This window comes from Macrobrachium nipponense, chromosome 47 (genome assembly GCF_015104395.2).
Source record: "Macrobrachium nipponense isolate FS-2020 chromosome 47, ASM1510439v2, whole genome shotgun sequence".
NCBI classification, from domain to species: Eukaryota; Metazoa; Arthropoda; class Malacostraca; order Decapoda; family Palaemonidae; genus Macrobrachium; species Macrobrachium nipponense.
Genome location: NC_087222.1, coordinates 3,075,447 through 3,090,886, shown reverse-complemented (window position 1 = coordinate 3,090,886; position 15,440 = coordinate 3,075,447). Strand labels below are relative to the sequence as shown.

General features: G+C 42.8%; 1 pseudogene; it reads right to left on the bottom strand.

Annotated features, from left to right (window-relative positions):
* Window positions 1–12,347, bottom strand: part of LOC135204668 (zinc finger protein 658B-like) — a 57,750-nt pseudogene extending 45,403 nt beyond the window's left edge.
* Window positions 12,348–15,440: the final 3,093 nt, after the last annotated feature.

Here is a 15,440-nt window from a genome sequence, read left to right as displayed (position 1 = left end):
AATTTGGTTCGATAGGCGAAGAGCCTCCAGGAGAAGTAGTCTGCAGTTGTCTACTAGCGTCGACACCAGTCGGCCAAGTCGAAGCAGAGGGGATACTCGTCGGCAAAGAAAATGGAACTTGTAAGAGAGTCAGAGAAGATTCGTCGACACTGAACTGTACCACTTCGTCCGAATGCATCTCAAGCGGCTTGGGAACGATCCCAGACAACACATCTTTAGAGAGTAAAGCATTTAGAATAGCATCTAGTTTGGAAACAACAGCAGAATCTGTAACCACAGAAGGAAGAGAAAGAGAGACAGCAGAGTCCACCTGAGACTCTCCAACAGTAGAAGACCTAGGAATAGCAGAGAAAGATTTAGAATGAGACGTAGAAGCAGATGAAATAGGTTCAACAATTGATTGAGTCAATGTAAAAGAATTAGAACAACCCGCTACGGGGGTATCATTATTAATTAACTCTAAATCTAAATTCTTACTCTTGTAGATTCTAGAAATCTCATTGCTAGCTCTAGATGAAGGCAATGTCGAAATATTGTGTGAAGACTTACGCCTACCGAAACGATCTTTCGGTGAACTCGTTAAGCGTGACTGCATTAAGCGTGACTGCGCATGAGAGCGTGAAAAGGGAGAGGTAGGAGTCGGAGGGCACAGAACCCCATCGCCCAGAGAACCGACCCGGTTCCCTGGCAGCGGACTTTTCCAACTGTCGCAGGGCAGTCCTAGGCTCGGGCTACATACGGGCGAGGGCACCGACACCTTACCTCTACAAGGTTAACACAAAAAAGAACGTTCACTATGGAGGGACTCGGAACGGTTTGTTATCATAAATTCAGTTAAACTTTTAACGGAATCTAAAATAAGACTTACATCCTGTTCAAGTTTCTCGATACGCTTTTCCTGAACCGAAAGGGGAGCAGAAGTCGGAGCTACAGAGGAAACGCTAGAACTATCATTATCAGAATTAGGTCTAGTATAAGAAAAAACCGTAGTTTGAGTAGGGGTAATAGCAGACGAAGGCTCAACAGAAATGGGAGAAAAGGTAGTTTTATGTCCTGACCTAATTAACTGCTTCCGCAGTCTATCTGCTTCCCTTCTTTTCCTATTTCTAATACTTTTGAGCATAATATCCTTAGGCCAATCCTTGCATTCCTCACATCTAATCTCTAGATCAGACTCTGTACCCCTGCAGCTGGTACAAACATTTTGTTGATCTATCTCTATCTCAAATTTAGGCATTCTTGTTACACAATAATCATTCCTACATAACCTAATATTGGTTGACTTGCTTCTGATGGAAGACATCCTAGGATGATTAAATTTACAGTACCGTGATTGAAGAAAAACAGCCAAGATTCACCAAATACCAACATACGCCTATACCTACTGGCGGCAAGGAGAATTCTGACTAAAGCTAAAACATTCGAACACACCTGGTGGAGAACAGGTGAAACTAGACAGTCTTCCAGGTCAGCCAAGCGATCGTTTTTTCTTTTGCATCGGCGTGGAGATATGAGCTAACTTTAACAGTAGGTAAGATTCATCCCAAATAATAAAGATATATATGCGCATTACGATTATAACAATTACATGAATAGCTGATAACAATCTGCATGAATAACTGGTAAACTGTTCTGCAAGAAAGTTGAGTATAGCAATTCATTTACAATTGGTACGAAAGTCAAGATGTCATGACGTAGTTTACTTAAAAACGTCGTGGCAAGGGACCGTTTTACGATTGTTGTGATGAAAGTGCCCCAGCGTCTATGGGTACAAGTGGTGTGCAGATTTATCACAGGAAATGGGAAGTTTGTTGATACAAGTGACTCCGCAAACATCGAGATGGCGTCAATCTTCTAAACTTTTTTAATTGTAAGTAAAAATTTCGAAAGAGTTTTGGTGTTGTGGGCCTGCGTTGGCCACCCTTTTAATTACCCTCTTTTTAAAGCTTAAAATATGGCCTTAATTTCTAACTTTGGAGAAAATACTTACTTCAAAAGGAGAGTAGAGGTCTTTAGCTTCATCTCTCACCAACAACTCGTGACTGATGACCATCTCCAGTGTCAGGACATGTTAAAAGTACTTTTTCGGAGGGTGGCAGCCATGATAGTCGGTGAGTTGGCCAGTCCATGCGGTGTTTTACCCTATATGGTTATAGACTGAATTTGAATAAACCTTAGGATAAAGTAGGCCACGATACAGGATACAGGTATCCTGTAGCCTACAGAAATGAGATCCTACGGAAACTTATTGCCTAAACTTAACATTAGCCTGTAATTAAATCATTGAGATATCATGAAATATTGGGTAAACAATCACAGACGATCCACCATCATCACGCTGGCCGGGTCTTATTCACTCGATATTTAATTGGTGAAACAAGAATACAATTACAACTCTAAGCATACCATTCAAAAATGATATTGTTAAACTACAATAAAGTTTTGTACATACTTACCTGGCAGATATATACTTAGCTATAGTCTCCGACGACAGAATTTCAAATCTCGCGGCACACGCGACAGGTAGGTCAGGTGGTCTACCTTACCCGCCGCTGGGTGGTGGGTGTACGAACCAATCCCCCTTGCTTGTCAGATTTTTCTCTTCCACCTGTCTCCTGAGGGGAGGCTGGGTGGGCCATTAATCGTATATATCTGCCAGGTAAGTATGTACAAAACTTTATTGTAGTTTAACAATATCATTTTTGTACATGAACTTCCCTGTCAGATATATATTTAGCTGATTGGCACCCTTGGTGGAGGGTAAGAGACAGCTAAATAATACAGGTAAGACGGGAAACAACTAATGTTGTAGGATATAAAAACCTTGGTAGTCACCTTTTCAGGATGAAGACTTCATAGATACTGTCTCTGAGTCTGCATTGCCTGGAGAGCTACAGCTAGGACGTGACCTGTTGCTGAAAGACTCTCGGATCTACCACTGGGATATGTGATCCCCTATTGTGGTAGAATCCAAGTCGGATCCTGTTAAAGGGACCTTGTCCGCTTACATAACAGATCCTTACCACTACCTCTGCAAGGAGCCAAAACCCACCAGACAACCTAACCAAAATACAAAAAGAGGTGACTCCTGCAACCTCTTTCAGACAACCAAAAACACAAATACAAAATATAGGGTAACATATCAAAATTTACATAGGATAAGTTTCAGCTCCCTGCCCCAGCACCGAATCCGCCGATACGAAAGGCCCCAAGGCGAAGCATTTATCATACGTGATTTTTACATCACGTAGGTAGTGGTTTGCGAAAACCGACTGGCACCTCCAAAAAGTCGCCTCCATCAAGTTCCGCACAGACATATTTTTCTTGAATGCAAGTGAAGTTGCAATGGCTCTCACCTCGTGAGCTTTCACTTTCAGTAGTTTAAAATGCTCTTCCTTACAGGCAACATGTGCCTCTGTAATAAGACTTCTCAAGAAGAAGGAGAGAGCATTCTTCGACATGGGTCGAGTGGGGTCCTTTACGGAGCACCAAAGCACATCTTGATTAGCCTTAAGTTGCTCCTTCCACTTAAGGTAATACTTCATAATTCTCATAGGGCAAAGAGTTCTTTCAGGCTCTTCCCCTACCAGAAAAGAAAAACCACGAACTTCAAAGCTCCTGGGCCTAGGACGTGATGGGTTTTCATTCTTCGCAAGAAACCCTGGAAGAAACGAACAGACCATAGAATCTTCCTTAAACCCGACATTGCCCTCAATAGCTTGGAGCTCACTCACCCTCTTAGCTGTAGCTAGGGCCATACGGAAGAGAGCCTTCTTCGTCAGGTCCTTGAAAGAGGCTGAGCCAGGAGGTTCGAATCTAGACAATCGAAGGAATTGTAGAACTACATCTAGATTCCAGTTCGGTACAAGATGAGGACGTTTAATGGTTTCAAATGATCTAATAAGATCATGCAGGTCCTTATCATCGGAGATATTTAAGCCTCTATGCCTAAATACCGCCGCAAACATACTGCGGTATCCCTTAATAGTTGACACAACAAGATGACACTCCTCTTTAAGAAAAATTAGGAAATCCGCAATTTGGGTCACAGAGGTACTGGAAGAGGAAATGTTCTTCCTCTTGCACCATCGTCTGAAGACATCCCACTTTGAATGGTATACACGCAAGGTGGAAGGTCTCCTCACTCTTGCGATTGCTTTAGCAGCTGTTGCTGAAAAGCCTTTCGCTCTGACCAGACTTTGGACAGTCTGAAGCCAGTCAGACTGAGAGCGAGGAGATTTTTGTGGTACCTGTCGAAGTGGGGTTGTCTGAGTAGATCGCTCCTTAGCGGGAGCGATCTTGGAAGGTCCACTAACCATTCCAGTACCTCTGTGAACCATTCTTGGGCCGGCCAAAAGGGAGCGATTAAGATCATTCTCGTTGAATCGGACTCTACGAATTTCTTGATGGTTAACCCCAGGATCTTGAAGGGGGGAAACGCGTAGACGTCGAGTCCGCTCCAGTCTAGAAGAAGAGCATCTATTGCTAATGCCTCTGGATCCGATATCGGGGAGCAGTAAGGATCCAGTCTCTTGTTCTTCGACGTGGCAAAGAGGTCTATGTGTGGCCTGCCCCATAACTTCCACAGGCTCTGGCATACATCCAAATGAAGGGTCCACTCTGTGGGAAGGACCTGATCTTTCCTGCTGAGGAGATCTGCTCTTACATTCCTTTCTCCCTGCACGAACCTGGTGAGAAGCTTGATTCCCCTTTCTTCTGCCCACAGAAGGTCTCTTGCTGTCTCGTACAGGGAGAAGGAATGCGTCCCCCCGTTTCCTGATATATGCCAGAGCTGTAGTGTTGTCCGCGTTGACCTGCACTACCGATCTTCTGACTTTGGGCTCGAAAGCTTTCTTGGCCAACCACACAGCCATCAACTCCTTTCTGTTGATGTGCCAGGCTACCTGGTCCCCCACCCAGGTACCTGACACTTCGCTGGTTCCCAGAGTCGCCCCCCACCCCGTGTCCGACGCGTCGGAGAACAACACCAGGTTGGGGGTCTGGGATTGAAGAGACAGTCCCTTCGCAAAGAGGTTGGGATCTGTCCACCATAAGAGATGTTTCTTGAACGGCCTGGGATAACGACAGGGAGAACGTCAAATCCTAAGAACGACGACTCCAATTCCGATGAAGAAAGAATTGGAGCGGTCTCAGGTGCAACCTTCCTAGGGAAACGAATTGCTCCAGCGAGGAGAGCGTCCCCAGCAGACTCATCCACTCCCTCGCTGTGCATACTTCTTTCCCTAAGAAGGTTGTTACTCTCTCGAATCCTCGGGCTATCCTTTCCTGAGAGGGAAAAGCCCGAAAACTCAGAGAGTTCATCTGTATCCCGAGATACACACAATCTTGTTCGGGAATTAGCGACGACTTCTTGAAATTGACGAGAAGTCCCAACGTCTTCGTCAATTCTAGTGTTACTTGTAAGTCCTTCAAACAATGATCTTCTGAATTGGCCCTTATCAGCCAATCGTCGAGGTACATGGATATCCTCACCCCTTTCAAATGAAGCCATTGAGCTACATTTCTCAAGATCCCCGTGATCACTTGAGGGGCCGTCGAGAGGCCGAAACACAGAGCCCTGAACTGAAAAATTTTTCCCCCCCATCATGAATCTGAGAAACTTCCTCGAGGAAGGATGGATCGGTACGTGGAAGTAAGCGTCCTGCAAATCCAAGGAAACCATCCAGTCCCCTGGACGAAGTGCTGCCAGCACTGAAGAAGGTGTTTCCATCGTGAACTTCTTCTTTTCTACGAAGAAGTTCAGGGCGCTTACGTCCAACACCGGTCTCCATCCCCCTGAGGACTTCGGAACTAGGAAAAGGCGGTTGTAGAAGCCCGATGAACGATGGTCTGTCACTAGTTCGATAGCCCCCTTCTCCAGCATCTGATCTACTGCTAGACGGAGAGCTTGATTCATGATGGGGTCTCTGTACCTGGCCGTCAGCTCCCTTGGGGTGGTCGTCAAGGGAGGTCTTGAGGTGAAAGGGATGAGGTAACCCCTCCTCAAAATTGAAAGGGTCCAAGGAACCGCCCCTTTCTGGGCCCAGACTTCTGCAAATCCTAAGAGTCTGGCGCCCACCGTTGATTGAAGGACTTGCAAGTTATTTGGGGGCTTTAACTGACTTGACGAAAGTCTTACCTCTTCTTGAAGGTCTACGACCTCTAAACGTAGAGGTTCTGGAGGAAGAAGCCCCTCGAAAGGGTTCTCGAGCACTTGACTTTTCCTTCTTAGCCTTGGTAGGGAAGGAAGGGCAAGGTTTTCTTGCCGACTGTGCCAAAAGGTCCTGGGTGGCCTTAGCCGAAAGCGATCTAGAAATGTCCTGCACTAGATGTTTAGGGAACAACTGAGCGGACAGAGGAGCAAACAGCAAAGAAGACCTCTGGGCGTGGGAGACAGACTTCGTTAAGAAGGAACAATAAACGGACCTCTTCTTCACGATCCCGGCCCCATACAGGGAGGCGATTTCACTCGCTCCGTCTCTTACCGACTTGTCCATACAAGACAAAACACACATGAGATCTTCTGGAGAAAAGGACTCTGGCACTTCAATTTTCTTGGCTAGGACTCCCAACGACCAATCAAGGAAGTTAAATACCTCTAGCACTCTGAACATGCCTTTCAGCATGTGATCTACTTCATTCATTGCCCAAGTCGTCTTTGCAGAGTTAAGGGCAGCTCTCCTCGTGGAATCTACCAGCGCCGAAAAATCCGAATCAGCCGAAGACGGTAGACCCAATCCCAAGGACTCTCCTGTTTCGTACCAGAAACCAGCGCGTCCTGATAACTTCGAAGGAGGGAAAGCGAACATCGTTTTCCCCGCTTCTTCTTTGGAAGCCATCCAGGAACCAAAACTCCTCAGTGCCTTCTTCATTGAAAGAGTCGGCTTCATCCTCACACAAGAAGAACTCTTCGCTGTCTTCGCCGTTGAAAAAAGTGAGTGAGGAGAAGGAGGAGCCGTAGGCGTAAGGGAATCCCCAAAAACTTGCAAAAGCAGCTCTGTAAGCTTCTTGTAAGAAGACACAGCAGCAGAAGTGTTCGGTTCCTCATCAGAACCGTCTAGGACGTCTTGTCGAGGTGAGTGCGGAAGATCCTTAGGTGACGAAGGGATCCTAGTAGGAGCTGAGCGAGAGGTTGGAGAGCGCCTTCTCGTAGAAGAGTTCACATCCACTGGAGAACGATGAGAAGATCTGGGTTGTCTACAATGAGACTCCCTCTTCGAGGTAGACGGAATCTCAGCTGAAGGAGAGGTAGGGCTCCTACCCCGAGAATCCTTGGAAACATCCACAGGGCACTTGCAAGGAGGTGAGCGCCTACCAGACTCTGTGCGCCTATCCTGAGGTGAGCGGCTGCCAGGAGAAGAGCGCCTATCGGGAGCAGAGCGCTTGCGTGGCTCTCTATTCTTGTCCAGTTCAGTACGATCAACGGAAGTTCAACTGGAATGCGAAAAGCGCCTACTAGGAGAAGGCTGCTTGCGAGACTCTTGACCTCTAACAAGAGGATAACATTCAGGAGAAGGGCGCTTCAAAGCTAACGAGCGCCTATCTGGAGAAGGGCGCTTGCGAGGTTCCTGGTGCCTACCAAGAGATGAACGGTCAGGAGTAATGCGTCTAGAAGAGGGAGAGCGCCTACACGGAGAAGGGCGCTTGAAAGACTCTTGTTGTCTGCCCCGAGGAGAATAATCAGGAGTAGGACACCTTATAAGAGACGAGCGCCTACTAGGAGATCGACGTGCAGTAGGCTCTTGGCGTACCTTGCGGGGAGCGGCTAACAGCAGGACGCCTATCAGGTGCACGGCTCCTACCAGACTCTTGACGTATGTAAGGAGAGAAGTCACGATCCGACACTCGAGGAGAGCGACATCTGGAAGAAGAACGCCTACTTGTAGAAGGGCGCCTTCTAGGTTCTTGAGGCTGCTGAGGAGAAGTCCCACGCGAGGGAGTCGAAGAAATAGTGTGATGTGCAGGCGCAATGCATTTACCGGAAGCGGGAATCCAATCTGGAGAAAAAACTTCTTTCTCCATAGAGCGTCCAACCGAAGTTTGGCGCCTTGAAGTCGAAAGAGAGCCAGGAGAGCGGGGGCGCTCATGTGAGCCTCTACCTTCATACGAAAACTCCCCATATGAAGGAGACCACCTAAAAAGAGGAGAACGATCCTCTGAAGAGCGGCGCCTAGATCTCTTGATTGGAAGAGAAACGTCCTTCTTCCTACGTGATCTAAATGCTAGAGAACCTGCCAGCGCCGTGATCTGAGCTTGAAGTCCCGCAAGTACTCTAGTAGGAGAATCTTGTTGTTCTTCCTCGGAAGCAGGCGCAGAACGAGGAGCGCGAGAAGAAGAACGATCGCAGGATCTCTTGGTTTTCTTCACTTCCAACGACGATTCTTCCGGGAAAACCTCCGGACTAGAAGCCAAAGGACTACAGGGAGCCTTCCAAGCCCTCTTCAACGGGCGCGACGCATCCGGGGAGTTCCAACCTCTCTTCGGAGAGGGAGACGACGAAGAGGAGAAGCATTGGCGTAGGAGCTCCTTCTTGTAGCGAATACTGAGGCAGCCTGGGAGCGTACTTCAGGATGCCTGCCAGGGGACGCCTGACCGGTGGGGGGGGGGTTCTCCCTAGCCCTCTTGCGGCTTTCGACTTTCCTACTCCACTGGAACTGGGAGTCTGGAAGAGGTCTAGGCCTAGAGGCACTAAGGAGCCGGTCAGACGCACCCTCCACAACACTGGGGACACTGCACTGATCACTAACACTCTCCTTACCTTCCAACTGACGAATCTTCTGATCCATAGATAGAATCGTGGCTCTTAAAGCCGCCGCCTCTGAAGACGAATCTTCGGCTTCGGTGCGGGGAGCAGGGGCTGAAACTTGGAGAGAAGGTTTTACTTCTACATTAGTCATAGGATCCACATCCAGCTCACTCATTCTAGACCTACTAGAACTTCTAGAGGAAGCCTTACGTATTCTATCACGTTCCAACTTCCTAACATAAGAAGAGAGAGCCTTATATTCTTCTTCATTCAATACCTTACATTCACTACAAGGGTTAGCAAAAGAACATTCATTCCCCCTGCATTTCATGCAAACCGTGTGAGGGTCTACCGAAGCTTTCGGCAACCTCACCTTACATCCTTCATTCACGCAAACCCTAAACAAAACAGAAGTTTTAGCTACTGAATCTAGGTCAGACATCGTTAAAGAAAATCAAAATCAAAACGGTCCACAATTAGCGTATGCCAAGCCAAACAGAGTGAATATGTCAACAAAAGAAGTCCAAATTAACTCCAGGCAAGCGAGAATAAAAAAACTATCGAGAGGAACCGACAACAGTTGTTATCGTTCCTGCGACAGAGAAAAATTTGACAAGCAAAGGGGATTGGTTCGTACACCCGCCACCCAGCGGCGTGTAAGGTAGACCACCTGACCTACCTGTCGCATGTGCCGCGAGATTTGAAATTCTGTCGTCGGAGACTATAGCTAAGTATATATCTGACAGGGAAGTTCATGTACAAAAGATTGAAGTTTCGTCAACATAATGTGATATAAGAAAGCCCCATACGAACTAAAATAAGCATGTGACGCTCATCGTAAAATATGTTTTCAAGGCAGTTTTGAAATCCAATATGGCGGCGATCGTGTGGCTGGCTGGTCTAGTCACGGATGGACACCATCTTTCCCAGCCTTCCCAGCACTCATTTGAACAGTGTTAGCGTATATATGTAACGTTTATTGATCTTACTCAAGATTGCAGTTGTAATCAGCACAATAAAACAACATTTTGTTGCCTATATTAGTGAAAGTATGAAACTTGTTATTCCCGGGGTCATGGTTTGAACTGAATTTATTTTTACCTTGTAATCGGTGGTTTTATCCTACTGCCATCACAACTGAAACTCCACAGTGCTTATTTAATTGTTATTATACACATTTTGGTCTTAATTCACTCCACATTGCACTTGAACCACGTTGCTGTTCCTGGTTCATAAGCGCTCACTCCACAAACACAGTTACGAACTTACGAGCAGCAGACGACGACACTGCAAAGTTTTATTCTCTTAATTGTTTACTTTACTCATTATTTAGTTCAACTTTACTTTGTTATTTCAAAATGTTTATTTAATTCATGTCTATTATCCCTTTTTTTGCAACCAAATTACTCCGAAAAATTACGGATATTTTTAATGTAGATACAATCCCATGTTTCTAACCATGTCGTACATCTGGCTGCCGAAAACCATAGCGGAGCAGACGACGGATAAGTGCATTATGAACCTTTAATGTTTGCATGCTAAGAATGGCAAAATCATCGTTGCCACATTAGTGGAGCTTCACACATACGCCGATGCATTATTATAAACTGTTTCCATGAATTCTAGTTGTCATAGTAATGCAATAATGATAACATTGCTTTAATATTTAAGTATATATACTTTCAATACATAGGCTAATTTAACCAATTTCCACGTTTTGTTTAAGTCTTATACCCAGTTTGGAGGGTGAACACATACCAATTGGCAACAGCGAGAGAGAGAGAAAGGAAGGTAAAGGAAGGTGAAGGAAGGAAGAAGGAGAGGGGTGGCGGTGGAGGTGGGGGGGAGAGGGTAGGTGGAGCTTTTTATGCGTGTTCGTATCCATTTCTGGATAATGGAGTTTTTGTCTCTTGGGACAATTGTCGTTATTCTTTACAATTAGTGATTCACGAGACCCTTACAAATTACGGCACTGGGCGTAATACATTATAGCAAAATCTCATTCTGATACGAGTGTTCGTTACAGAAATATTGCCAAAAAACGTGCTTGCAGTCTCTGAAACCCATAGTAGGTATGTTTTTTGTAATCAAGTATTTTTTACAAGCTGGCTATTGTATAAATTTGTATTTTTCTCAATCAAAACATATACCCCTCAATGCTAACTTTCCTCTTTTAACGACTTTCTGGTCATTGCAAATTCGGCCCCATTAATTTCTTATGGTGCGAAAACAGACAAGAGGCCCAGGTACTGAAAGCAACTGCGTCAAACTACGGCGGTAATCTGGCATTAAAACATCTTATATATTAAAAAAGTAAATGATAAAGATATATGTGCGCATAACGATTATAGCAATTATATGAATAGTAGTTGATAACAATCTGCATGAATAACTGGTAAACTGCTCTGCAAGAAAGTTGAGTATAGCAATTCATTCACAATAGGTACGAAAGTCAAGATGTTGTGACGTCATAATACAGGACTTAAAAAACGTTCTAATTCCGAAAAATAATTACTTAAATTTGAGTCAGGAATCGAGTTACTTTTTCAATAACGAATATTTTCAAATTAATCATCATAAATATATAAAATACTGATGTTTTACTATTTATTTAAATAATTATCTAGTGCACAAGGGACCGTTTTCTGATTGTTGTGATGAAAGTGCCCCAGCGTCTATGGGTGCAAGTGGTGTGTGGATTTATCACAGGAAATGGGATGTTTGTTGACACAAGCGACTCCGTAAACATTGAGATGGCGTCAATTTTCTAAACTTTTTTAATCGTAAGTAAAAATTTTGAAAGCGTTTTGATAAAGTTTGCACTGCATTGGCCACCCTTTTCATTACCCTCTGTTTAAAGCTTTAAATGTGGCTTTAATTTCTAACTTTGGAGAAAATACTTACTTCGAAAGGAGAGTAGAGGTCTTTGCCTTCGTCTCTCACCAACAACAAGTTACGACTGATGAACATCTCTGGTGTCAGGATGCGTTAAAAGTATTTTTTCAGAGGGTGTCCAGCTGTGACCGTCGGTGTGTTGGGTCAGTCCATGCGGTTGTTTACCCTCTCCTGTAGCCTACAGAAATGAGATCCTATGGTAACTTATTGCCTAAACTTAACTTTAGCCTGTAAGTAAATCATTGAGATATCGTGAAATATAATTAATTTCACTTACAAAGTCATGGGTTACAGTAGGCCAGGCTAAGCTATAGCCTACGGTCTACAGTCTGTCAGTTACCTGTTTTACCAGACTCCATAGAAGCCTATAGCAAATAGGGCAACCTAGGAGGACCATAGCTCTAGAAGTGAATGATACAACCTATATACATCTATAACTCATGGAGCAAAGATCGTCCATCCTACTTACTTATGACTGATTGATGCTCTAAGCCCAAGACAACACCTGTCCTCTTCACTCCTGAGTCTCAGTCCTTTCAGGCCCACATTATTACTGTAATATTCAGTTATCTTCGTAATTTATCAATTATTACGATTCATTATGAATTGTCTCGATTATGAAGACGGCAATTATTATTTATTACAGATAAAAGACGTTCGAATAGAAGTTACGCTACTAGGGCAGTCAATAGCGTGGCTTCGTTGACATTTTGGGCGTTTTCTATTTGACAGTATTTATGTTTGTGGTTCTGGTTTAGAAGTGGCTTCGGTTCTTTTCATTCATTCTAATAAGTCAATTGGTGGATAATTGTAGATAATCAGTGGGAAAATAATTAAAACTTTAGATAAATTACTAATAAACTGGATAATCTCATGGTAATTATTAGACAAATAATGCATTCAGGTAATGACGGTTTGTTTACGTTTTGGGCGTCGTCTACTAAGGACTTTTCGTTCATGGTTCCGGTGTGAAACTGATGTTTTGATTGAAACTTAACTTATGAACAAGGGCAAGTTAGATAATTGGGCAAATAATAAAACGTATAGAGAATTTATTTAGAGATAATTAGGATAAATGCTGATAAGTACTCCGGCGATGTAGCTTGATTTTATTCCTCCTTTATTTACGGCTCCGGTGCTTGGCTGTGCCAAAAATTTTATAATCTAATCTAATCTAATCTTTGTAGTTGCTGAGTGTGCTTCAAAAAAGAAACTTTTGAGGAAGAAACGTAGAACCTTGTGGTGCAAGCAATGGCTTTCTCGGCGACCTCTGAAGTTTCAATGAAATATTTTTGGGGCTACAAGTTGCAAATCCAACAGACTGAAAATTACACAACAATGCCAATCTTTGCATTTTATAGATCGTTGGTAGGGTTGCCAGATTTCAAGATAAGCAATCCGGAACATTCTTAAAATCTCTCTAATACATAGACATCCCCAGATAAACATATTATAAATAGATACAGACGCAGTGAAAAACATCAAGCAAGTATTTTAATAGGATATAAAGAAAAAAAATTTGTTAAACTAATATTTAATGCCAATTACAATGAAGAAACTGAAGAAACGGAAACTAATCCAGAAAATTTGTAATCATTACAAATAATTAAGATACCAAAGTATCTTTTTCATATGAAAACTGAAGATAAATGAAAATAAGAAAATTGTATGCACAGAAATAATGAAAATTGAACTTTTTATTTTATTTGTATTTCTCAGATGATTTTGCTTTCTTTAGAAGTTCCATATTTCCTAATACCTGCCAGTAAAATTCTTTGCAATGACAATTTATGTTCCACTTATACTGTAAAATAGCCTCTATAGTTGTCACGTCCAATTTATTCCTCTCGTCAGTCCACTGAGCACTCATCATAGAAAAGACACGCTCAACATTTGCATTGTGCGCAGGTATACTAAACAAATATTGACACAAAATTAATATCTCAGAATACTGTTCTTCGAAGTCGAACTGCTGTAGGATAGAAAGCCATTTTTCATGACACATCTTGGTCATCCATTCTTCAGGTTTACTCTGCATTTGTTTATCAAGGAGTATTTTAAATGTTGACCACTGACAGAAAAGGATGTTGTCGTCAATGTTTGCACCTTTGTTTTTAACACTAGACAAGACGATTGTCTTTGTTCCCATGCTGGAAGTGTATCTAAACTTTCTAACGATGAAGCCCATTTCTTAAGATAGTCATGGCAAGTGTCGTAGTAGTTATCCACCTCAAGTAGGAATTTTTTCATCTCTTGAGATGTGATTTCATCATCTTTAAGGCACCGTTTAACACTAAGAGGAATAAACTTTTCATCCATTCTTGCCTTTATTAAAGCAACTATTTCTTTTAAACAGCCAAGCACTTCAATCTCTCTTTTCAATCTTCATAATCCTGCTGCTAAATACATACTCAAGATTGTGAACAAAATATAGGTAGGCTTCGCTCAGTGGATTGTTAAAAAAATCTAAAAGAATTTGAGGAGCTTTTTCTTCAGAAGCAAAGAAAGATTTCAGTGCTTCAAATAATTTTATGATTCTCTCAACTGCCCTCATCAAGAAAGCCAACGAGTTTTAGAATGAGAGAGAACTGATGCATATTGAACACCAACAAAGTCGCAGAATTCTTTCAGTTTCTCAGTTCGAACAGTGTAAATACTAAAGTATGAAAACACTTTAACAACGATTACTTCAACATCAATAGACATGACATTGGCAGCGGTATGTGCACCATTGTGGAGAATATGGGCTGGGCATCCTACACCTTCCATCGAGTCATTCATGCTTTCCTTGACTTTCGAAAAGACATTATTTGTGCCTTTACGTAAACATCCACCAAAATTAGTATTAGTGTTATCGCCACCAAAAGCTACACATTTTTTAACATTCAGTCCTAATTCGATGAGGCTCTCTCTGCAGAAATTTGAAATTGTTTCCGAGGTCTCATTTGGAAGGGATTTTACTCGCAATAATTTTATCTGTAAGCCATTCTTCCATGAAAAATATTGTACAATCAACGGAAATATTTTCTCAGCATTATGGTTACTTGCATCTGTAGATATGCTATAAAAAGAAGAATTATTTATATCTTTAACAACTTCGGCAATGCTATGTGGAGCCAGAACGTTTTTAATTATTGCAGAACATTTTGTCCTAGCACTAGAAAATTTGCTTGCAATTTAGGAATCTGGAAATACTGTTGGCGTAGTACATTCGTGCAATCATTTGAACTGAATGACTGATGATGGCAAACAGTATGAAAGGCCATGACAACTTCTGCTGCTATTATCTTAGTTTCTTCATCTGTGTTTTTCTTGATCAAGAAATTTGTTATTTTATCATCTTTTGAAGTGGAGGAAACGTTTTGTTTGTGCTTTGTGGTTTCTATGTGCCTCTTGACATCATTCTTCCCACCATGTTCAATAGTGAAATTGCAATGGCATAATCGACAGTTTGCTTCATAACAATTCCTGCCTTGTTTGATAAATGTCCATTTGCTGGAATATTCATCTCGAAACTTACATTTACGTTTTGACATCTTGTTTTAAAGATGAAAAAGGTAGGCCGTAGCAAACAGTAATGACACACACTTGAATGAGAGGCTAATAGAGGACTGATGCAGGAGTGCAACTCACCACTCACTGGACCGCAGCCAAGCAACCAAACAAGTTGCAAACGCGATTGACTGCGTCAGTCGTCACGTAACTTTCAGCAGCATCGTTGATTCGTTGGGTTATTCAAATTATATTTTCATCAATATAATTTCAACTGAAAACCATTACTTAATTTATTTTATAATGT